The following is a 27,452-nucleotide window of genomic DNA, read 5'->3' as shown; positions in this document are numbered from 1 at the left end:
AATCGATGACTCTTTTTTGATACACAACTAGTGACATATCGCTTCTGGCAGACTGGCAAGTACACAAAAAGTAGTAAACTGTGTGAGCAACTGGGAGGAAGAAGTATGGCACTATTAAGAAAGCCAATGTTTCGTCACGAGAGGTATTGAATCAGAGAATACGAGTAACCTATGGAGGAGTAACGATGAATCTCTTAAGATACACAACGAGTGACATATCGCTTCTGGCAGACTGGCCACAGTAAGAAAAAGTGGCAGACTGGGTGAGCAATTGGGACGAGTAACTATGACTCTCTTAAGGTAGCCAATGCCTCGTTACTAGGGGTTTGGATTAAGAAATCTCGAATAACCCCTAGGAGGAGAAACGTTGACTCCTTTATGATACACAACTAGTGAATTATTGTTTCTGGCAGACAAAAACTACACAAAAAGTAGTAGACTGTGTGAGCAACTGGGAGGATGAAGTATTGCACTATTAAGATAGCGACTTTTTCGTCACGAGAGGTATTGAATCTGAGAATACCAGTAAAATATGGAAGGAGTAACGATGAATATCTTAAGATACACAACGAGTGACATATCGCTTCTGGCAGACTGGCCACAGTAAGAAAAAGTGGCAGACTGGGTGAGCAATGGGGACGAGTAACTATCACTCTCTTAAGGTACCCAATGCTTCGTTACTAGGGGTTTGGATTAAGAAATCTCGAATAACCCCTACGAGGAGAAACGATGACTCTTTTATGATACACAACTAGTGACATATCGCTTCTGGCAGACAGGCAAGTACACAAAAAGTAGGAAACAGTGTGAGCAACTGGGACTAAGAAGTATGGCACTATTAAGAAAGCCAATGTTTCGTCACGAGAGGTATTGAATCAGAGAATACCAGTAACCTATGGAAGGAGTAACGATGAATCTCTTAAGATACACAACGAGTGACATATCGCTTCTGGCAGACTGGCCACAGTAAGAAAAAGTGGCAGACAGGGTGAGCAATTGTAACGAGTAACTATGACTCTCTTAAGGTAGCCAATGCCTCGTTACTAGAGGTTTGGATTAAGTAATCTCGAATAACCCCTAGGAGGAGAAACGATGACTCTTTTATGATACACAACTAGTGACATATCGCTTCTGGCAGACTGGCAAGTACACAAAAAGTAGGAAACAGTGTGAGCAACTGGGACTAAGAAGTATGGCACTATTAAGAAAGCCAATGTTTCGTCACGAGAGGTATTGAATCAGAGAATACCAGTAACCTATGGAAGGAGTAACGATGAATCTCTTAAGATACACAACGAGTGACATATCGCTTCTGGCAGACTGGCCACAGTAAGAAAAAGTGGCAGACAGGGTGAGCAATTGTAACGAGTAACTATGACTCTCTTAAGGTAGCCAATGCCTCGTTACTAGAGGTTTGGATTAAGAAATCTCGAATAACCCCTAGGAGGAGAAACGATGACTCTTTTATGATACACAACTAGTGACATATCGCTTCTGGCAGACTGGCCACAGTAAGAACAAGTGGCAGACTGGGTGAGCAATTTGGACGAGTAACTATGCCTCTCTTAAGGTAGCCAATGCCTCGTTACTAGGGGTTTGGATTAAGAAATCTCGAATAATCCCTAGGAGGTGAATCGATGACTCTTTTTTGATACACAACTAGTGACATATCGCTTCTGGCAGACTGGGAAGTACACAAAAAGTAGTAAACTGTGTGAGCAACTGGGAGGAAGAAGTATGGCACTATTAAGAAAGCCAATGTTTCGTCACGAGAGGTATTGAATCAGAGAATACGAGTAACCTATGGAGGAGTAACGATGAATCTCTTAAGATACACAACGAGTGACATATCGCTTCTGGCAGACTGGCCACAGTAAGAAAAAGTGGCAGACTGGGTGAGCAATTGGGACGAGTAACTATGACTCTCTTAAGGTAGCCAATGCCTCGTTACTAGGGGTTTGGATTAAGAAATCTCGAATAACCCCTAGGAGGAGAAACGTTGACTCCTTTATGATACACAACTAGTGAATTATTGTTTCTGGCAGACAAAAACTACACAAAAAGTAGTAGACTGTGTGAGCAACTGGGAGGATGAAGTATTGCACTATTAAGATAGCGACTTTTTCGTCACAAGAGGTATTGAATCTGAGAATACCAGTAAAATATGGAAGGAGTAACGATGAATATCTTAAGATACACAACGAGTGACATATCGCTTCTGGCAGACTGGCCACAGTAAGAAAAAGTGGCAGACTGGGTGAGCAATGGGGACGAGTAACTATCACTCTCTTAAGGTACCCAATGCTTCGTTACTAGGGGTTTGGATTAAGAAATCTCGAATAACCCCTACGAGGAGAAACGATGACTCTTTTATGATACACAACTAGTGACATATCGCTTCTGGCAGACAGGCAAGTACACAAAAAGTAGGAAACAGTGTGAGCAACTGGGACTAAGAAGTATGGCACTATTAAGAAAGCCAATGTTTCGTCACGAGAGGTATTGAATCAGAGAATACCAGTAACCTATGGAAGGAGTAACGATGAATCTCTTAAGATACACAACGAGTGACATATCGCTTCTGGCAGACTGGCCACAGTAAGAAAAAGTGGCAGACAGGGTGAGCAATTGTAACGAGTAACTATGACTCTCTTAAGGTAGCCAATGCCTCGTTACTAGAGGTTTGGATTAAGTAATCTCGAATAACCCCTAGGAGGAGAAACGATGACTCTTTTATGATACACAACTAGTGACATATCGCTTCTGGCAGACTGGCAAGTACACAAAAAGTAGGAAACAGTGTGAGCAACTGGGACTAAGAAGTATGGCACTATTAAGAAAGCCAATGTTTCGTCACGAGAGGTATTGAATCAGAGAATACCAGTAACCTATGGAAGGAGTAACGATGAATCTCTTAAGATACACAACGTGTGACATATCGCTTCTGGCAGACTGGCCACAGTAAGAAAAAGTGGCAGACAGGGTGAGCAATTGTAACGAGTAACTATGACTCTCTTAAGGTAGCCAATGCCTCGTTACTAGAGGTTTGGATTAAGAAATCTCGAATAACCCCTAGGAGGAGAAACGATGACTCTTTTATGATACACAACTAGTGACATATCGCTTCTGGCAGACTGGCAAGTACACAAAAAGTAGGAAACAGTGTGAGCAACTGGGACAAAGAAGTATGGCACTATTAAGAAAGCCAATGTTTCGTCACGAGAGGTATTGAATCAGAGAATACGAGTAACCTATGGAGGGAGTAACGATGAATCTCTTAAGATACACAACGAGTGACATATCGCTTCTGGCAGACTGGCCACAGTAAGAAAAAGTGGAAAACTGGGTGAGTAATTGGGACGAGTAACTATGACTCTCTTAAGGTAGCCAATGCCTCGTTACTGGGGGTTGGGATTAAGAAATCTCGAATAACCCCTAGGAGGAGAAACGTTGACTCCTTTATGATACACAACTAGTGAATTATAGTTTCTGGCAGACAAAAACGACACAAAAAGTAGTAGACTGTGTGAGCAACTGGGAGGAAGAAGTATTGCACTATTAAGATAGCGACTTTTTCGTCACGAGAGGTATTGAATCAGAGAATACCAGTAACCTATGGAAGGAGTAACGATGAATCTCTTAAGATACACAACGAGTGACATATCGCTTCTGGCAGACTGACCACAGTAAGAAAAAGTGGCAGACAGGGTGAGCAATTGTAACGAGTAACTATGACTCTCTTAAGGTAGCCAATGCCTCGTTACTAGAGGTTTGGATTAAGTAATCTCGAATAACCCCTAGGAGGAGAAACGATGGCTCTTTTATGATACACAACTAGTAACATATCGCTTCTGGCAGACTGGCCACAGTAAGAACAAGTGGCAGACTGGGTGAGCAATTTGGACGAGTAACTATGACTCTCTTAAGGTAGCCAATGCCTCGTTACTAGGGGTTTGGATTAAGAAATCTCGAATAATCCCTAGGAGGTGAAACGATGACATTTTTTTGATACACAACTAGTGACATATCGCATCTGGCAGACTGGCAAGTACACAAAAAGTAGTAAACTGTGTGAGCAACTGGGAGGAAGAAGTATGGCACTATTAAGAAAGCCAATGTTTCGTCACGAGAGGTATTGAATCAGAGAATACGAGTAACCTATGGAGGGAGTAACGATGAATCTCTTAAGATACACAACGAGTGACATATCGCTTCTGGCAGACTGGCCACAGTAAGAAAAAGTGGCAGACTGGGTGAGCAATTGGGACGAGTAACTATGACTCTCTTAAGGTAGCCAATGCCTCGTTACTAGGGGTTTGGATTAAGAAATCTCGAATAACCCCTAGGAGGAGAAACGATGACTCTTTTATGATACACAACTAGTGACATATCTCTTCTGGCAGACTGGCAAGTACACAAAAAGTAGGAAACAGTGTGAGCAACTGGGAGGAAGAAGTATTGCACTACTAAGATAGCGACTTTTTCGTCACGAGAGGTATTGAATTAGAGAATACCAGTAAGCTATGGAAGGAGTAACGATGAATCTCTTAAGATACATAACGAGTGACATATCGCTTCTGGCAGACTGGCCACAGTAAGAAAAAGTGGCAGACTGGGTGAGCAATTTTGACGAGCAACTATGACTCGCTTAAGGTAGCCAATGCCTCGTTACTAGGGGTTTGGATTAAGAAATCTCGAATAACCCCTCGGAGGAGAATCGTTGACTCCTTTATGATAGACAACTAGTGAATTATAGTTTCTGGCAGACAAAAACTACACAAAAAGTAGTAGACTGTGTGAGCAACTGGGAGCAAGAAGTATTGCACTATTAAGATAGCGCCTTTTTCGTCACGAGAGGTATTGAATCAGAGAATACCAGTAACCTATGGAAGGAGTAACGATGAATCTCTTAAGATACACAACGAGTGACATATCGCTTCTGGCAGACTGGCCACAGTAAGAAAAAGTGGCAGACTTGGCTAGCAATGGGGACGAGTAACTATGACTCTCTTAAGGTACCCAATGCCTCGTTACTACGGGTTTGGATTAAGAAATCTCGACTAACCCCTAGAAGGAGAAACGATGACCCTTTTATGATACACAACTAGTGACATATCGCTTCTGGCAGACTGGCAAGTACACAAAAAGTAGGAAACAGTGTGAGCAACTGGGACTAAGAAGTATGGCACTATTAAGAAAGCCAATGTTTCGTCACGAGAGGTATTGAATCAGAGAATACGAGTAACCTATGGAGGGAGTAACGATGAATCTCTTAAGATACACAACGAGTGACATATCGCTTCTGGCAGACTGGCCACAGTAAGAAAAAGTGGCAGACTGGGTGAGCAATTGGGACGAGTAACTATGACTCTCTTAAGGTAGCCAATGCCTCGTTACTAGGGGTTTGGATTAAGAAATCTCGAATAACCGCTAGGAGGAGAAACGATGACACTTTTATGATACACAACTAGTGAATTATAGTTTCTGGCAGACAAAAACTACACAAAACGTAGTAGATAGTGTGAGCAAATGGGAGGAAGTAGTATTGCACTATTAAAATAGCGACTTTTTCGTCACGAGAGGTATTGAATCAGAGAATACCAGTAACCTATGGAAGGAGTATCGATGAATCTCTTCAGATACACAACGAGTGACATATCGCTTCTGGCAGACTGGCCACAGTAAGAAAAAGTGGCAGACAGGGTGAGCAATTGTAACGAGTAACTATGACTCTCTTAAGGTAGCCAATGCCTCGTTACTAGGGGTTTGGATTAAGTAATCTCGAATAACCCCTAGGAGGAGAAACGATGACTCTTTTATGATACACAACTAGTGACATATCGCTTCTGGCAGACTGGCCACAGTAAGAACAAGTGGCAGACTGGGTGAGCAATTTGGACGAGTAACTATGCCTCTCTTAAGGTAGCCAATGCCTCGTTACTAGGGGTTTGGATTAAGAAATCTCGAATAATCCCTAGGAGGTGAATCGATGACTCTTTTTTGATACACAACTAGTGACATATCGCTTCTGGCAGACTGGCAAGTACACAAAAAGTAGTAAACTGTGTGAGCAACTGGGAGGAAGAAGTATGGCACTATTAAGAAAGCCAATGTTTCGTCACGAGAGGTATTGAATCAGAGAATACGAGTAACCTATGGAGGAGTAACGATGAATCTCTTAAGATACACAACGAGTGACATATCGCTTCTGGCAGACTGGCCACAGTAAGAAAAAGTGGCAGACTGGGTGAGCAATTGGGACGAGTAACTATGACTCTCTTAAGGTAGCCAATGCCTCGTTACTAGGGGTTTGGATTAAGAAATCTCGAATAACCCCTAGGAGGAGAAACGTTGACTCCTTTATGATACACAACTAGTGAATTATTGTTTCTGGCAGACAAAAACTACACAAAAAGTAGTAGACTGTGTGAGCAACTGGGAGGATGAAGTATTGCACTATTAAGATAGCGACTTTTTCGTCACGAGAGGTATTGAATCTGAGAATACCAGTAACCTATGGAAGGAGTAACGATGAATATCTTAAGATACACAACGAGTGACATATCGCTTCTGGCAGACTGGCCACAGTAAGAAAAAGTGGCAGACTGGGTGAGCAATGGGGACGAGTAACTATCACTCTCTTAAGGTACCCAATGCTTCGTTACTAGGGGTTTGGATTAAGAAATCTCGAATAACCCCTAGGAGGAGAAACGATGACTCTTTTATGATACACAACTAGTGACATATCGCTTCTGGCAGACAGGCAAGTACACAAAAAGTAGGAAAAAGTGTGAGCAACTGGGACTAAGAAGTATGGCACTATTAAGAAAGCCAATGTTTCGTCACGAGAGGTATTGAATCAGAGAATACCAGTAACCTATGGAAGGAGTAACGATGAATCTCTTAAGATACACAACGAGTGACATATCGCTTCTGGCAGACTGGCCACAGTAAGAAAAAGTGGCAGACAGGGTGAGCAATTGTAACGAGTAACTATGACTCTCTTAAGGTAGCCAATGCCTCGTTACTAGAGGTTTGGATTAAGTAATCTCGAATAACCCCTAGGAGGAGAAACGATGACTCTTTTATGATACACAACTAGTGACATATCGCTTCTGGCAGACTGGCAAGTACACAAAAAGTAGGAAACAGTGTGAGCAACTGGGAGGAAGAAGTATTGCACTATTAAGATAGCGACTTTTTCGTCACGGGAGGTATTGAATCAGAGAATACCAGTAACCTATGCAAGGAGTAACGATGAATCTCTTAAGATACACAACGAGTGACATATCGCTTCTGGCAGACTGGCCACAGTAAGAAAAAGTGGCAGACAGGGTGAGCAATTGTAACGAGTAACTATGACTCTCTTAAGGTGGCCAATGCCTCGTTACTAGAGGTTTGGATTAAGAAATCTCGAATAACCCCTAGGAGGAGAAACGATGACACTTTTATGATACACAACTAGTGAATTATAGTTTCTGGCAGACAAAAACTACACAAAACGTAGTAGATAGTGTGAGCAACTGGGAGGAAGAAGTATTGCACTATTAAGATAGCGACTTTTTCGTCACGAGAGGTATTGAATGAGAGAATACCAGTAACCTATGGAAGGAGTAACGATGAATCTCTTGAGACACACAACGAGTGACATATCGCTTCTGGCAGACTGGCCACAGTAAGAAAAAGTGGCAGACTGGGTGAGCAATTGGGACGAGTAACTATGACTCTCTTAAGGTAGCCAATGCCTCGTTACTAGGGGTTTGGATTAAGAAATATCGAATAACCCCTAGGAGGAGAAACGATGACTCATTTATGATACACAACTAGTGACATATCGCTTCTGGCAGACTGGCCACAGTAAGAAAAAGTGGCAAACTGGGTGAGCAATGGGGACGAGTAACTATGACTCTCTTAAGGTACCCAATGCCTCGTTACTTGGGGTTTGGATTAAGAAATCTCGAATAACCCCTAGGAGGATAAACGATGACTCTTTTATGATACACAGCTAGTGACATATCGCTTCTGGCAGACTGGCAAGTACACAAAAAGTAGGAAACAGTGTGAGCAACTGGGACTAAGAAGTATGGCACTATTAAGAAAGCCAATGTTTCGTCACGAGAGGTATTGAATCAGAGAATACGAGTAACCTATGGAGGGAGTAACGATGAATCTCTTAAGATACACAACGAGTGACATATCGCTTCTGGCAGACTGGCCACAGTAAGAAAAAGTGGCAAACTGGGTGAGCAATTTGGACGAGTAACTATGACTCTCTTAAGGTAGCCAATGCCTCGTTACTGGGGGTTGGGATTAAGAAATCTCGAATAACCCCTAGGAGGAGAAACGTTGACTCCTTTATGATACACAACTAGTGAATTATAGTTTCTGGCAGACAAAAACGACACAAAAAGTAGTAGACTGTGTGAGCAACTGGGAGGAAGAAGTATTGCACTATTAAGATAGCGACTTTTTCGTCACGAGAGGTATTGAATCAGAGAATACCAGTAACCTATGGAAGGAGTAACGATGAATCTCTTAAGATACACTACGAGTGACATATCGCTTCTGGCAGACTGGCCACAGTAAGAAAAAGTGGCAGACAGGGTGAGCAATTGTAACGAGTAACTATGACTCTCTTAAGGTAGCCAATGCCTCGTTACTAGAGGTTTGGATTAAGTAATCTCGGGTAACCCCTAGGAGGAGAAACGATGACTCTTTTATGATACACAACTAGTAACATATCGCTTCTGGCAGACTGGCCACAGTAAGAACAAGTGGCAGACTGGGTGAGCAATTTGGACGAGTAACTATGACTCTCTTAAGGTAGCCAATGCCTCGTTACTAGGGGTTTGGATTAAGAAATCTCGAATAATCCCTAGGAGGTGAAACGATGACATTTTTTTGATACACAACTAGTGACATATCGCATCTGGCAGACTGGCAAGTACACAAAAAGTAGTAAACTGTGTGAGCAACTGGGAGGAAGAAGTATGGCACTATTAAGAAAGCCAATGTTTCGTCACGAGAGGTATTGAATCAGAGAATACGAGTAACCTATGGAGGGAGTAACGATGAATCTCTTAAGATACACAACGAGTGACATATCGCTTCTGGCAGACTGGCCACAGTAAGAAAAAGTGGCAGACTGGGTGAGCAATTGGGACGAGTAACTATGACTCTCTTAAGGTAGCCAATGCCTCGTTACTAGGGGTTTGGATTAAGAAATCTCGAATAACCCCTAGGAGGAGAAACGATGACTCTTTTATGATACACAACTAGTGACATATCTCTTCTGGCAGACTGGCAAGTACACAAAAAGTAGGAAACAGTGTGAGCAACTGGGAGGAAGAAGTATTGCACTACTAAGATAGCGACTTTTTCGTCACGAGAGGTATTGAATCAGAGAATACCAGTAAGCTATGGAAGGAGTAACGATGAATCTCTTAAGATACATAACGAGTGACATATCGCTTCTGGCAGACTGGCCACAGTAAGAAAAAGTGGCAGACTGGGTGAGCAATTTTGACGAGCAACTATGACTCTCTTAAGGTAGCCAATGCCTCGTTACTAGGGGTTTGGATTAAGAAATCTCGAATAACCCCTCGGAGGAGAATCGTTGACTCCTTTATGATAGACAACTAGTGAATTATAGTTTCTGGCAGACAAAAACTACACAAAAAGTAGTAGACTGTGTGAGCAACTGGGAGCAAGAAGTATTGCACTATTAAGATAGCGCCTTTTTCGTCACGAGAGGTATTGAATCAGAGAATACCAGTAACCTATGGAAGGAGTAACGATGAATCTCTTAAGATACACAACGAGTGACATATCGCTTCTGGCAGACTGGCCACAGTAAGAAAAAGTGGCAGACTTGGCTAGCAATGGGGACGAGTAACTATGACTCTCTTAAGGTACCCAATGCCTCGTTACTACGGGTTTGGATTAAGAAATCTCGACTAACCCCTAGAAGGAGAAACGATGACCCTTTTATGATACACAACTAGTGACATATCGCTTCTGGCAGACTGGCAAGTACACAAAAAGTAGGAAACAGTGTGAGCAACTGGGACTAAGAAGTATGGCACTATTAAGAAAGCCAATGTTTCGTCACGAGAGGTATTGAATCAGAGAATACGAGTAACCTATGGAGGGAGTAACGATGAATCTCTTAAGATACACAACGAGTGACATATCGCTTCTGGCAGACTGGCCACAGTAAGAAAAAGTGGCAGACTGGGTGAGCAATTGGGACGAGTAACTATGACTCTCTTAAGGTAGCCAATGCCTCGTTACTAGGGGTTTGGATTAAGAAATCTCGAATAACCGCTAGGAGGAGAAACGATGACACTTTTATGATACACAACTAGTGAATTATAGTTTCTGGCAGACAAAAACTACACAAAACGTAGTAGATAGTGTGAGCAAATGGGAGGAAGTAGTATTGCACTATTAAAATAGCGACTTTTTCGTCACGAGAGGTATTGAATCAGAGAATACCAGTAACCTATGGAAGGAGTATCGATGAATCTCTTCAGATACACAACGAGTGACATATCGCTTCTGGCAGACTGGCCACAGTAAGAAAATGTGGCAGACAGGGTGAGCAATTGTAACGAGTAACTATGACTCTCTTAAGGTAGCCAATGCCTCGTTACTAGGGGTTTGGATTAAGTAATCTCGAATAACCCCTAGGAGGAGAAACGATGACTCTTTTATGATACACAACTAGTGACATATCGCTTCTGGCAGACTGGCCACAGTAAGAACAAGTGGCAGACTGGGTGAGCAATTTGGACGAGTAACTATGCCTCTCTTAAGGTAGCCAATGCCTCGTTACTAGGGGTTTGGATTAAGAAATCTCGAATAATCCCTAGGAGGTGAATCGATGACTCTTTTTTGATACACAACTAGTGACATATCGCTTCTGGCAGACTGGCAAGTACACAAAAAGTAGTAAACTGTGTGAGCAACTGGGAGGAAGAAGTATGGCACTATTAAGAAAGCCAATGTTTCGTCACGAGAGGTATTGAATCAGAGAATACGAGTAACCTATGGAGGAGTAACGATGAATCTCTTAAGATACACAACGAGTGACATATCGCTTCTGGCAGACTGGCCACAGTAAGAAAAAGTGGCAGACTGGGTGAGCAATTGGGACGAGTAACTATGACTCTCTTAAGGTAGCCAATGCCTCGTTACTAGGGGTTTGGATTAAGAAATCTCGAATAACCCCTAGGAGGAGAAACGTTGACTCCTTTATGATACACAACTAGTGAATTATTGTTTCTGGCAGACAAAAACTACACAAAAAGTAGTAGACTGTGTGAGCAACTGGGAGGATGAAGTATTGCACTATTAAGATAGCGACTTTTTCGTCACGAGAGGTATTGAATCTGAGAATACCAGTAACCTATGGAAGGAGTAACGATGAATATCTTAAGATACACAACGAGTGACATATCGCTTCTGGCAGACTGGCCACAGTAAGAAAAAGTGGCAGACTGGGTGAGCAATGGGGACGAGTAACTATCACTCTCTTAAGGTACCCAATGCTTCGTTACTAGGGGTTTGGATTAAGAAATCTCGAATAACCCCTACGAGGAGAAACGATGACTCTTTTATGATACACAACTAGTGACATATCGCTTCTGGCAGACAGGCAAGTACACAAAAAGTAGGAAAAAGTGTGAGCAACTGGGACTAAGAAGTATGGCACTATTAAGAAAGCCAATGTTTCGTCACGAGAGGTATTGAATCAGAGAATACCAGTAACCTATGGAAGGAGTAACGATGAATCTCTTAAGATACACAACGAGTGACATATCGCTTCTGGCAGACTGGCCACAGTAAGAAAAAGTGGCAGACAGGGTGAGCAATTGTAACGAGTAACTATGACTCTCTTAAGGTAGCCAATGCCTCGTTACTAGAGGTTTGGATTAAGTAATCTCGAATAACCCCTAGGAGGAGAAACGATGACTGTTTTATGATACACAACTAGTGACATATCGCTTCTGGCAGACTGGCAAGTACACAAAAAGTAGGAAACAGTGTGAGCAACTGGGAGGAAGAAGTATTGCACAATTAAGATAGCGACTTTTTCGTCACGGGAGGTATTGAATCAGAGAATACCAGTAACCTATGCAAGGAGTAACGATGAATCTCTTAAGATACACAACGAGTGACATATCGCTTCTGGCAGACTGGCCACAGTAAGAAAAAGTGGCAGACAGGGTGAGCAATTGTAACGAGTAACTATGACTCTCTTAAGGTAGCCAATGCCTCGTTACTAGAGGTTTGGATTAAGAAATCTCGAATAACCCCTAGGAGGAGAAACGATGACACTTTTATGATACACAACTAGTGAATTATAGTTTCTGGCAGACAAAAACTACACAAAACGTAGTAGATAGTGTGAGCAACTGGGAGGAAGAAGTATTGCACTATTAAGATAGCGACTTTTTCGTCACGAGAGGTATTGAATGAGAGAATACCAGTAACCTATGGAAGGAGTAACGATGAATCTCTTGAGACACACAACGAGTGACATATCGCTTCTGGCAGACTGGCCACAGTAAGAAAAAGTGGCAGACTGGGTGAGCAATTGGGACGAGTAACTATGACTCTCTTAAGGTAGCCAATGCCTCGTTACTAGGGGTTTGGATTAAGAAATATCGAATAACCCCTAGGAGGAGAAACGATGACTCATTTATGATACACAACTAGTGACATATCGCTTCTGGCAGACTGGCCACAGTAAGAACAAGTGGCAAACTGGGTGAGCAATGGGGACGAGTAACTATGACTCTCTTAAGGTACCCAATGCCTCGTTACTTGGGGTTTGGATTAAGAAATCTCGAATAACCCCTAGGAGGAGACACGATGACTCTTTTATGATACACAACTAGTGACATATCGCTTCTGGCAGACTGGCTAGTACACAAAAAGTAGGAAACAGTGTGAGCAACTGGGAGGAAGAAGTATGGCACTATTAAGAAAGCCAATGTTTCGTCACGAGAGGTATTGAATCAGAGAATACGAGTAACCTATGGAGGGAGTAACGATGAATCTCTTAAGATACACAACGAGTGACATATCGCTTCTGGCAGACTGGCCACAGTAATAATAAGTGGCAGACTGGGTGAGCAATTGGGACGAGTAGCTATGACTCTCTTAAGGTAGCCAATGCCTCGTTACTGGGGGTTGGGATTAAGAAATCTCGAATAACCCCTAGGAGGAGAAACGTTGACTCCTTTATGATACACAACTAGTGAATTATAGTTTCTGGCAGACAAAAACGACACAAAAAGTAGTAGACTGTGTGAGCAACTGGGAGGAAGAAGTATTGCACTATTAAGATAGCGACTTTTTCGTCACGAGAGGTATTGAATCAGAGAATACCAGTAACCTATGGAAGGAGTAACGATGAATCTCTTAAGATACACAACGAGTGACATATCGCTTCTGGCAGACTGGCCACAGTAAGAAAAAGTGGCAGACAGGGTGAGCAATTGTAACGAGTAACTATGACTCTCTTAAGGTAGCCAATGCCTCGTTACTAGAGGTTTGGATTAAGTAATCTCGGGTAACCCCTAGGAGGAGAAACGATGACTCTTTTATGATACACAACTAGTAACATATCGCTTCTGGCAGACTGGCCACAGTAAGAACAAGTGGCAGACTGGGTGAGCAATTTGGACGAGTAACGATGACTCTCTTAAGGTAGCCAATGCCTCGTTACTAGGGGTTTGGATTAAGAAATCTCGAATAATCCCTAGGAGGTGAAACGATGACATTTTTTTGATACACAACTAGTGACATATCGCATCTGGCAGACTGGCAAGTACACAAAAAGTAGTAAACTGTGTGAGCAACTGGGAGGAAGAAGTATGGCACTATTAAGAAAGCCAATGTTTCGTCACGAGAGGTATTGAATCAGAGAATACGAGTAACCTATGGAGGGAGTAACGATGAATCTCTTAAGATACACAACGAGTGACATATCGCTTCTGGCAGACTGGCCACAGTAAGAAAAAGTGGCAGACTGGGTGAGCAATTGGGACGAGTAACTATGACTCTCTTAAGGTAGCCAATGCCTCGTTACTAGGGGTTTGGATTAAGAAATCTCGAATAACCCCTAGGAGGAGAAACGTTGACTCTTTTATGATACACAACTAGTGAATTATAGTTTCTGGCAGGCAAAAACTACACAAAAAGTAGTAGACTGTGTGAGCAACTGGGAGGATGAAGTATTGCACTATTAAGATAGCGACTTTTTCGTCACGAGAGGTATTGAATCTGAGAATACCAGTAACCTATGGAAGGAGTAACGATGAATATCATAAGATACACAACGAGTGACATATCGCTTCTGGCAGACTGGCCACAGTAAGAAAAAGTGGCAGACTGGGTGAGCAATGGGGACGAGTAACTATGACTCTCTTAAGGTACCCAATGCTTCGTTACTAGGGGTTTGGATTATGAAATCTCGAATAACCCCTACGAGGAGAAACGATGACTCTTTTATGATACACAACTAGTGACATATCGCTTCTGGCTGACTGGCAAGTACACAAAAAGTAGGAAACAGTGTGAGCAACTGGGACTAAGAAGTATGGCACTATTAAGAAAGCCAATGTTTCGTCACGAGAGGTATTGAATCAGAGAATACCAGTAACCTATGGAAGGAGTAACGATGAATCTCTTAAGATACACAACGAGTGACATATCGCTTCTGGCAGACTGGCCACAGTAAGAAAAAGTGGCAGACTGGGTGAGCAATTGGGACGAGTAACTATGCCTCTCTCTTAAGGTAGCCAATGCCTCGTCACTAGGGGTTTGGATTAAGAAATATCGAATAACCCCTAGGAGGAGAAACGATGACTCATTTATGATACACAACTAGTGACATATCGCTTCTGGCAGACTGGCCACAGTAAGAAAAAGTGGCAAACTGGGTGAGCAATGGGGACGAGTAACTATGACTCTCTTAAGGTACCCAATGCCTTGTTACTAGGGGTTTGGATTAAGAAATCTCGAATAACCCCTAGGAGGATAAACGATGACTCTTTTATGATACACAACTAGTGACATATCGCTTCTGGCAGACTGGCAAGTACACAAAAAGTAGGAAACAGTGTGAGCAACTGGGACTAAGAAGTATGGCACTATTAAGAAAGCCAATGTTTCGTCACGAGAGGTATTGAATCAGAGAATACGAGTAACCTATGGAGGGAGTAACGATGAATCTCTTAAGATACACAACGAGTGACATATCGCTTCTGGCAGACTGGCCACAGTAAGAAAAAGTGGCAAACTGGGTGAGCAATTGGGACGAGTAACTATGACTCTCTTAAGGTAGCCAATGCCTCGTTACTGGGGGCTGGGATTAAGAAATCTCGAATAACCCCTAGGAGGAGAAACGTTGACTCCTTTATGATACACAACTAGTGAATTATAGTTTCTGGCAGACAAAAACGACACAAAAAGTAGTAGACTGTGTGAGCAACTGGGAGGAAGAAGTATTGCACTATTAAGATAGCGACTTTTTCGTCACGAGAGGTATTGAATCTGAGAATACCAGTAACCTATGGAAGGAGTAACGATGAATATCTTAAGATACACAACGAGTGACATATCGCTTCTGGCAGACTGGCCACAGTAAGAAAAAGTGGCAGACTGGGTGAGCAATGGGGACGAGTAACTATGACTCTCTTAAGGTACCAATGCTTCGTTACTAGGGGTTTGGATTATGAAATCTCGAATAACCCCTACGAGGAGAAACGATGACTCTTTTATGATACACAACTAGTGACATATCGCTTCTGGCTGACTGGCAAGTACACAAAAAGTAGGAAACAGTGTGAGCAACTGGGACTAAGAAGTATGGCACTATTAAGAAAGCCAATGTTTCGTCACGAGAGGTATTGAATCAGAGAATACCAGTAACCTATGGAAGGAGTAACGATGAATCTCTTAAGATACACAACGAGTGACATATCGCTTCTGGCAGACTGGCCACAGTAAGAAAAAGTGGCAGACAGGGTGAGCAATTGTAACGAGTAACTATGACTCTCTTATGGTAGCCAATGCCTCGTTACTAGAGGTTTGGATTAAGTAATCTCGGGTAACCCCTAGGAGGAGAAACGATGACTCTTTTATGATACACAACGAGTGACATATCGCTTCTGGCAGACTGGCCACAGTAAGAAAAAGTGGCAGACTGGGTGAGCAATTGGGACGAGTAACTATGACTCTCTTAAGGTAGCCAATGCCTCGTTACTAGGGGTTTGGATTAAGAAATCTCGAATAACCCCTAGGAGGAGAAACGTTGACTCTTTTATGATACACAACTAGTGAATTATAGTTTCTGGCAGGCAAAAACTACACAAAAAGTAGTAGACTGTGTGAGCAACTGGGAGGATGAAGTATTGCACTATTAAGATAGCGACTTTTTCGTCACGAGAGGTATTGAATCTGAGAATACCAGTAACCTATGGAAGGAGTAACGATGAATATCATAAGATACACAACGAGTGACATATCGCTTCTGGCAGACTGGCCACAGTACGAAAAAGTGGCAGACTGGGTGAGCACTGGGGACGAGTAACTATGACTCTCTTAAGGTACCCAATGCTTCGTTACTAGGGGTTTGGATTATGAAATCTCGAATAACCCCTACGAGGAGAAACGATGACTCTTTTATGATACACAACTAGTGACATATCGCTTCTGGCTGACTGGCAAGTACACAAAAAGTAGGAAACAGTGTGAGCAACTGGGACTAAGAAGTATGGCACTATTAAGAAAGCCAATGTTTCGTCACGAGAGGTATTGAATCAGAGAATACCAGTAACCTATGGAAGGAGTAACGATGAATCTCTTAAGATACACAACGAGTGACATATCGCTTCTGGCAGACTGGCCACAGTAAGAAAAAGTGGCAGACAGGGTGAGCAATTGTAACGAGTAACTATGACTCTCTTAAGGTAGCCAATGCCTCGTTACTAGAGGTTTGGATTAAGTAATCTCGGGTAACCCCTAGGAGGAGAAACGATGACTCTTTTATGATACACAACTAGTAACATATCGCTTCTGGCAGACTGGCCACAGTAAGAACAAGTGGCAGACTGGGTGAGCAATTTGGACGAGTAACGATGACTCTCTTAAGGTAGCCAATGCCTCGTTACTAGGGGTTTGGATTAAGAAATCTCGAATAATCCCTAGGAGGTGAAACGATGACATTTTTTTGATACACAACTAGTGACATATCGCATCTGGCAGACTGGCAAGTACACAAAAAGTAGTAAACTGTGTGAGCAACTGGGAGGAAGAAGTATGGCACTATTAAGAAAGCCAATGTTTCGTCACGAGAGGTATTGAATCAGAGAATACGAGTAACCTATGGAGGGAGTAACGATGAATCTCTTAAGATACACAACGAGTGACATATCGCTTCTGGCAGACTGGCCACAGTAAGAAAAAGTGGCAGACTGGGTGAGCAATTGGGACGAGTAACTATGACTCTCTTAAGGTAGCCAATGCCTCGTTACTAGGGGTTTGGATTAAGAAATCTCGAATAACCCCTAGGAGGAGAAACGTTGACTCTTTTATGATACACAACTAGTGAATTATAGTTTCTGGCAGGCAAAAACTACACAAAAAGTAGTAGACTGTGTGAGCAACTGGGAGGATGAAGTATTGCACTATTAAGATAGCGACTTTTTCGTCACGAGAGGTATTGAATCTGAGAATACCAGTAACCTATGGAAGGAGTAACGATGAATATCATAAGATACACAACGAGTGACATATCGCTTCTGGCAGACTGGCCACAGTAAGAAAAAGTGGCAGACTGGGTGAGCAATGGGGACGAGTAACTATGACTCTCTTAAGGTACCCAATGCTTCGTTACTAGGGGTTTGGATTATGAAATCTCGAATAACCCCTACGAGGAGAAACGATGACTCTTTTATGATACACAACTAGTGACATATCGCTTCTGGCTGACTGGCAAGTACACAAAAAGTAGGAAACAGTGTGAGCAACTGGGACTAAGAAGTATGGCACTATTAAGAAAGCCAATGTTTCGTCACGAGAGGTATTGAATCAGAGAATACCAGTAACCTATGGAAGGAGTAACGATGAATCTCTTAAGATACACAACGAGTGACATATCGCTTCTGGCAGACTGGCCACAGTAAGAAAAAGTGGCAGACTGGGTGAGCAATTGGGACGAGTAACTATGCCTCTCTCTTAAGGTAGCCAATGCCTCGTCACTAGGGGTTTGGATTAAGAAATATCGAATAACCCCTAGGAGGAGAAACGATGACTCATTTATGATACACAACTAGTGACATATCGCTTCTGGCAGACTGGCCACAGTAAGAAAAAGTGGCAAACTGGGTGAGCAATGGGGACGAGTAACTATGACTCTCTTAAGGTACCCAATGCCTTGTTACTAGGGGTTTGGATTAAGAAATCTCGAATAACCCCTAGGAGGATAAACGATGACTCTTTTATGATACACAACTAGTGACATATCGCTTCTGGCAGACTGGCAAGTACACAAAAAGTAGGAAACAGTGTGAGCAACTGGGACTAAGAAGTATGGCACTATTAAGAAAGCCAATGTTTCGTCACGAGAGGTATTGAATCAGAGAATACGAGTAACCTATGGAGGGAGTAACGATGAATCTCTTAAGATACACAACGAGTGACATATCGCTTCTGGCAGACTGGCCACAGTAAGAAAAAGTGGCAAACTGGGTGAGCAATTGGGACGAGTAACTATGACTCTCTTAAGGTAGCCAATGCCTCGTTACTGGGGGCTGGGATTAAGAAATCTCGAATAACCCCTAGGAGGAGAAACGTTGACTCCTTTATGATACACAACTAGTGAATTATAGTTTCTGGCAGACAAAAACGACACAAAAAGTAGTAGACTGAGTGAGCAACTGGGAGGAAGAAGTATTGCACTATTAAGATAGCGACTTTTTCGTCACGAGAGGTATTGAATCTGAGAATACCAGTAACCTATGGAAGGAGTAACGATGAATATCTTAAGATACACAACGAGTGACATATCGCTTCTGGCAGACTGGCCACAGTAAGAAAAAGTGGCAGACTGGGTGAGCAATGGGGACGAGTAACTATGACTCTCTTAAGGTACCAATGCTTCGTTACTAGGGGTTTGGATTATGAAATCTCGAATAACCCCTACGAGGAGAAACGATGACTCTTTTATGATACACAACTAGTGACATATCGCTTCTGGCTGACTGGCAAGTACACAAAAAGTAGGAAACAGTGTGAGCAACTGGGACTAAGAAGTATGGCACTATTAAGAAAGCCAATGTTTCGTCACGAGAGGTATTGAATCAGAGAATACCAGTAACCTATGGAAGGAGTAACGATGAATCTCTTAAGATACACAACGAGTGACATATCGCTTCTGGCAGACTGGCCACAGTAAGAAAAAGTGGCAGACTGGGTGAGCAATTGGGACGAGTAACTATGACTCTCTTAAGGTAGCCAATGCCTCGTTACTAGGGGTTTGGATTAAGAAATATCGAATAACCCCTAGGAGGAGAAACGATGACTCTTTTATGATACACAACTAGTGACATATCGCTTCTGGCAGACTGGCCACAGTAAGAAAAAGTGGCAGACTGGGTGAGCAATGGGGACGAGTAACTATGACTCTCTTAAGGTACCCAATGCCTCGTTACTAGGGGTTTGGATTAAGATATCTCGAATAACCCCTAGGAGGATAAACGATGACTCTTTTATGATACACAACTAGTGACATATCGCTTCTGGCAGACTGGCAAGTACACAAAAAGTAGGAAACAGTGTGAGCAACTGGGACTATGAAGTATGGCACTATTAAGAAAGCCAATGTTTCGTCACGAGAGGTATTGAATCAGAGAATACGAGTAACCTATGGAGGGAGTAACGATGAATCTCTTAAGATACACAACGAGTGACATATCGCTTCTGGCAGACTGGCCACAGTAAGAAAAAGTGGCAAACTGGGTGAGCAATTGGGACGAGTAACTATGACTCTCTTAAGGTAGCCAATGCCTCGTTACTGGGGGCTGGGATTAAGAAATCTCGAATAACCCCTAGGAGGAGAAACGTTGACTCCTTTATGATACACAACTAGTGAATTATAGTTTCTGGCAGACAAAAACGACACAAAAAGTAGTAGACTGTGTGAGCAACTGGGAGGAAGAAGTATTGCACTATTAAGATAGCGACTTTTTCGTCACGAGAGGTATTGAATCTGAGAATACCAGTAACCTATGGAAGGAGTAACGATGAATATCTTAAGATACACAACGAGTGACATATCGCTTCTGGCAGACTGGCCACAGTAAGAAAAAGTGGCAGACTGGGTGAGCAATGGGGACGAGTAACTATGACTCTCTTAAGGTACCAATGCTTCGTTACTAGGGGTTTGGATTATGAAATCTCGAATAACCCCTACGAGGAGAAACGATGACTCTTTTATGATACACAACTAGTGACATATCGCTTCTGGCTGACTGGCAAGTACACAAAAAGTAGGAAACAGTGTGAGCAACTGGGACTAAGAAGTATGGCACTATTAAGAAAGCCAATGTTTCGTCACGAGAGGTATTGCATCAGAGAATACCAGTAACCTATGGAAGGAGTAACGATGAATCTCTTAAGATACACAACGAGTGACATATCGCTTCTGGCAGACTGGCCACAGTAAGAAAAAGTGGCAGACTGGGTGAGCAATTGGGACGAGTAACTATGACTCTCTTAAGGTAGCCAATGCCTCGTTACTAGGGGTTTGGATTAAGAAATATCGAATAACCCCTAGGAGGAGAAACGATGACTCTTTTATGATACACAACTAGTGACATATCGCTTCTGGCAGACTGGCCACAGTAAGAAAAAGTGGCAGACTGGGTGAGCAATGGGGACGAGTAACTATGACTCTCTTAAGGTACCCAATGCCTCGTTACTAGGGGTTTGGATTAAGATATCTCGAATAACCCCTAGGAGGATAAACGATGACTCTTTTATGATACACAACTAGTGACATATCGCTTCTGGCAGACTGGCAAGTACACAAAAAGTAGGAAACAGTGTGAGCAACTGGGACTATGAAGTATGGCACTATTAAGAAAGCCAATGTTTCGTCACGAGAGGTATTGAATCAGAGAATACGAGTAACCTATGGAGGGAGTAACGATGAATCTCTTAAGATACACAACGAGTGACATATCGCTTCTGGCAGACTGGCCACAGTAAGAACAAGTGGCAGACTGGGTGAGCAATTTGGACGAGTAACTATGACTCTCTTAAGGTAGCCAATGCCTCGTTACTAGGGGTTTGGATTAAGAAATCTCGAATAATCCCTAGGAGGTGAAACGATGACATTTTTTTGATACACAACTAGTGACATATCGCATCTGGCAGACTGGCAAGTACACAAAAAGTAGTAAACTGTGTGAGCAACTGGGAGGAAGAAGTATGGCACTATTAAGAAAGCCAATGTTTCGTCACGAGAGGTATTGAATCAGAGAATACGAGTTTCCTATGGAGGGAGTAACGATGAATCTCTTAAGATACACAACGAGTGACATATCGCTTCTGGCAGACTGGCCACAGTAAGAAAAAGTGGCAGACTGGGTGAGCAATTGGGACGAGTAACTATGACTCTCTTAAGGTAGCCAATGCCTCGTTACTAGGGGTTTGGATTAAGAAATCTCGAATAACCCCTAGGAGGAGAAACGTTGACTCTTTTATGATACACAACTAGTGAATTATAGTTTCTGGCAGGCAAAAACTACACAAAAAGTAGTAGACTGTGTGAGCAACTGGGAGGATGAAGTATTGCACTATTAAGATAGCGACTTTTTCGTCACGAGAGGTATTGAATCTGAGAATACCAGTAACCTATGGAAGGAGTAACGATGAATATCTTAAGATACACAACGAGTGACATATCGCTTCTGGCAGACTGGCCACAGTAAGAAAAAGTGGCAGACTGGGTGAGCAATGGGGACGAGTAACTATGACTCTCTTAAGGTACCCAATGCTTCGTTACTAGGGGTTTGGATTATGAAATCTCGAATAACCCCTACGAGGAGAAACGATGACTCTTTTATGATACACAACTAGTGACATATCGCTTCTGGCTGACTGGCAAGTACACAAAAAGTAGGAAACAGTGTGAGCAACTGGGACTAAGAAGTATGGCACTATTAAGAAAGCCAATGTTTCGTCACGAGAGGTATTGAATCAGAGAATACCAGTAACCTATGGAAGGAGTAACGATGAATCTCTTAAGATACACAACGAGTGACATATCGCTTCTGGCAGACTGGCCACAGTAAGAAAAAGTGGCAGACTGGGTGAGCAATTGGGACGAGTAACTATGACTCTCTTAAGGTAGCCAATGCCTCGTTACTAGGGGTTTGGATTAAGAAATATCGAATAACCCCTAGGAGGAGAAACGATGACTCTTTTATGATACACAACTAGTGACATATCGCTTCTGGCACACTGGCCACAGTAAGAAAAAGTGGCAGACTGGGTGAGCAATGGGGACGAGTAACTATGACTCTCTTAAGGTACCCAATGCCTCGTTACTAGGGGTTTGGATTAAGATATCTCGAATAACCCCTAGGAGGATAAACGATGACTCTTTTATGATACACAACTAGTGACATATCGCTTCTGGCAGACTGGCAAGTACACAAAAAGTGGGAAACAGTGTGAGCAACTGGGACTAAGAAGTATGGCACTATTAAGAAAGCCAATGTTTCGTCACGAGAGGTATTGAATCAGAGAATACGAGTAACCTATGGAGGGAGTAACGATGAATCTCTTAAGATACACAACGAGTGACATATCGCTTCTCGCAGACTGGCCACAGTAAGAAAAAGTGCAGACTGGGTGAGCAATTGGGACGAGTAACTATGACTCTCTTAAGGTAGCCAATGCCTCGTTACTAGAGGTTTGGATTAAGTAATCTCGGGTAACCCCTAGGAGGAGAAACGATGACTCTTTTATGATACACAACTAGTAACATATCGCTTCTGGCAGACTGGCCACAGTAAGAACAAGTGGCAGACTGGGTGAGCAATTTGGACGAGTAACTATGACTCTCTTAAGGTAGCCAATGCCTCGTTACTAGGGGTTTGGATTAAGAAATCTCGAATAATCCCTAGGAGGTGAAACGATGACATTTTTTTGATACACAACTAGTGACATATCGCATCTGGCAGACTGGCAAGTACACAAAAAGTAGTAAACTGTGTGAGCAACTGGGAGGAAGAAGTATGGCACTATTAAGAAAGCCAATGTTTCGTCACGAGAGGTATTGAATCAGAGAATACGAGTAACCTATGGAGGGAGTAACGATGAATCTCTTAAGATACACAACGAGTGACATATCGCTTCTGGCAGACTGGCCACAGTAAGAAAAAGTGCAGACTGGGTGAGCAATTGGGACGAGTAACTATGACTCTCTTAAGGTAGCCAATGCCTCGTTACTAGAGGTTTGGATTAAGTAATCTCGGGTAACCCCTAGGAGGAGAAACGATGACTCTTTTATGATACACAACTAGTAACATATCGCTTCTGGCAGACTGGCCACAGTAAGAACAAGTGGCAGACTGGGTGAGCAATTTGGACGAGTAACTATGACTCTCTTAAGGTAGCCAATGCCTCGTTACTAGGGGTTTGGATTAAGAAATCTCGAATAATCCCTAGGAGGTGAAACGATGACATTTTTTTGATACACAACTAGTGACATATCGCATCTGGCAGACTGGCAAGTACACAAAAAGTAGTAAACTGTGTGAGCAACTGGGAGGAAGAAGTATGGCACTATTAAGAAAGCCAATGTTTCGTCACGAGAGGTATTGAATCAGAGAATACGAGTAACCTATGGAGGGAGTAACGATGAATCTCTGAAGATACACAACGAGTGACATATCGCTTCTGGCAGACTGGCCACAGTAAGAAAAAGTGGCAGACTGGGTGAGCAATTGGGACGAGTAACTATGACTCTCTTAAGGTAGCCAATGCCTCGTTACTAGGGGTTTGGATTAAGAAATCTCGAATAACCCCTAGGAGGAGAAACGTTGACTCTTTTATGATACACAACTAGTGAATTATAGTTTCTGGCAGGCAAAAACTACACAAAAAGTAGTAGACTGTGTGAGCAACTGGGAGGATGAAGTATTGCACTATTAAGATAGCGACTTTTTCGTCACGAGGGGTATTGAATCTGAGAATACCAGTAACCTATGGAAGGAGTAACGATGAATATCATAAGATACACAACGAGTGACATATCGCTTCTGGCAGACTGGCCACAGTAAGAAAAAGTGGCAGACTGGGTGAGCAATGGGGACGAGTAACTATGACTCTCTTAAGGTACCCAATGCTTCGTTACTAGGGGTTTGGATTATGAAATCTCGAATAACCCCTACGAGGAGAAACGATGACTCTTTTATGATACACAACTAGTGACATATCGCTTCTGGCTGACTGGCAAGTACACAAAAAGTAGGAAACAGTGTGAGCAACTGGGACTAAGAAGTATGGCACTATTAAGAAAGCCAATGTTTCGTCACGAGAGGTATTGAATCAGAGAATACCAGTAACCTATGGAAGGAGTAACGATGAATCTCTTAAGATACACAACGAGTGACATATCGCTTCTGGCAGACTGGCCACAGTAAGAAAAAGTGGCAGACTGGGTGAGCAATTGGGACGAGTAACTATGCCTCTCTCTTAAGGTAGCCAATGCCTCGTCACTAGGGGTTTGGATTAAGAAATATCGAATAACCCCTAGGAGGAGAAACGATGACTCATTTATGATACACAACTAGTGACATATCGCTTCTGGCAGACTGGCCACAGTAAGAAAAAGTGGCAAACTGGGTGAGCAATGGGGACGAGTAACTATGACTCTCTTAAGGTACCCAATGCCTTGTTACTAGGGGTTTGGATTAAGAAATCTCGAATAACCCCTAGGAGGATAAACGATGACTCTTTTATGATACACAACTAGTGACATATCGCTTCTGGCAGACTGGCAAGTACACAAAAAGTAGGAAACAGTGTGAGCAACTGGGACTAAGAAGTATGGCACTATTAAGAAAGCCAATGTTTCGTCACGAGAGGTATTGAATCAGAGAATACGAGTAACCTATGGAGGGAGTAACGATGAATCTCTTAAGATACACAACGAGTGACATATCGCTTCTGGCAGACTGGCCACAGTAAGAAAAAGTGGCAAACTGGGTGAGCAATTGGGACGAGTAACTATGACTCTCTTAAGGTAGCCAATGCCTCGTTACTGGGGGCTGGGATTAAGAAATCTCGAATAACCTCTAGGAGGAGAAACGTTGACTCCTTTATGATACACAACTAGTGAATTATAGTTTCTGGCAGACAAAAACGACACAAAAAGTAGTAGACTGTGTGAGCAACTGGGAGGAAGAAGTATTGCACTATTAAGATAGCGACTTTTTCGTCACGAGAGGTATTGAATCTGAGAATACCAGTAACCTATGGAAGGAGTAACGATGAATATCTTAAGATACACAACGAGTGACATATCGCTTCTGGCAGACTGGCCACAGTAAGAAAAAGTGGCAGACTGGGTGAGCAATGGGGACGAGTAACTATGACTCTCTTAAGGTACCAATGCTTCGTTACTAGGGGTTTGGATTATGAAATCTCGAATAACCCCTACGAGGAGAAACGATGACTCTTTTATGATACACAACTAGTGACATATCGCTTCTGGCTGACTGGCAAGTACACAAAAAGTAGGAAACAGTGTGAGCAACTGGGACTAAGAAGTATGGCACTATTAAGAAAGCCAATGTTTCGTCACGAGAGGTATTGAATCAGAGAATACCAGTAACCTATGGAAGGAGTAACGATGAATCTCTTAAGATACACAACGAGTGACATATCGCTTCTGGCAGACTGGCCACAGTAAGAAAAAGTGGCAGACTGGGTGAGCAATTGGGACGAGTAACTATGACTCTCTTAAGGTAGCCAATGCCTCGTTACTAGGGGTTTGGATTAAGAAATATCGAATAACCCCTAGGAGGAGAAACGATGACTCTTTTATGATACACAACTAGTGACATATCGCTTCTGGCAGACTGGCCACAGTAAGAAAAAGTGGCAGACTGGGTGAGCAATGGGGACGAGTAACTATGACTCTCTTAAGGTACCCAATGCCTCGTTACTAGGGGTTTGGATTAAGATATCTCGAATAACCCCTAGGAGGATAAACGATGACTCTTTTATGATACACAACTAGTGACATATCGCTTCTGGCAGACTGGCAAGTACACAAAAAGTAGGAAACAGTGTGAGCAACTGGGACTATGAAGTATGGCACTATTAAGAAAGCCAATGTTTCGTCACGAGAGGTATTGAATCAGAGAATACGAGTAACCTATGGAGGGAGTAACGATGAATCTCTTAAGATACACAACGAGTGACATATCGCTTCTGGCAGACTGGCCACAGTAAGAAAAAGTGGCAAACTGGGTGAGCAATTGGGACGAGTAACTATGACTCTCTTAAGGTAGCCAATGCCTCGTTACTGGGGGCTGGGATTAAGAAATCTCGAATAACCCCTAGGAGGAGAAACGTTGACTCCTTTATGATACACAACTAGTGAATTATAGTTTCTGGCAGACAAAAACGACACAAAAAGTAGTAGACTGTGTGAGCAACTGGGAGGAAGAAGTATTGCACTCTTAAGATAGCGACTTTTTCGTCACGAGAGGTATTGAATCAGAGAATACCAGTAACCTATGGAAGGAGTAACGATGAATCTCTTAAGATACACAACGAGTGACATATCGCTTCTGGCAGACTGGCCACAGTAAGAAAAAGTGGCAGACAGGGTGAGCAATTGTAACGAGTAACTATGACTCTCTTAAGGTAGCCAATGCCTCGTTACTAGAGGTTTGGATTAAGTAATCTCGAATAACCCCTAGGAGGAGAAACGATGACTCTTTTATGATACACAACTAGTGACATATCGCTTCTGGCAGACTGGCCACAGTAAGAACAAGTGGCAGACTGGGTGAGCAATTTGGACGAGTAACTATGACTCTCTTAAGGTAGCCAATGCCTCGTTACTAGGGGTTTGGATTAAGAAATCTCGAATAATCCCTAGGAGGTGAAACGATGACATTTTTTTGATACACAACTAGTGACATATCGCATCTGGCAGACTGGCAAGTACACAAAAAGTAGTAAACTGTGTGAGCAACTGGGAGGAAGAAGTATGGCACTATTAAGAAAGCCAATGTTTCGTCACGAGAGGTATTGAATCAGAGAATACGAGTTTCCTATGGAGGGAGTAACGATGAATCTCTTAAGATACACAACGAGTGACATATCGCTTCTGGCAGACTGGCCACAGT

Source organism: Schistocerca gregaria, chromosome 7 (assembly GCF_023897955.1).
Source record: "Schistocerca gregaria isolate iqSchGreg1 chromosome 7, iqSchGreg1.2, whole genome shotgun sequence".
NCBI lineage: Eukaryota > Metazoa > Arthropoda > Insecta > Orthoptera > Acrididae > Schistocerca > Schistocerca gregaria.
This window is presented reverse-complemented; position numbering follows the sequence as displayed.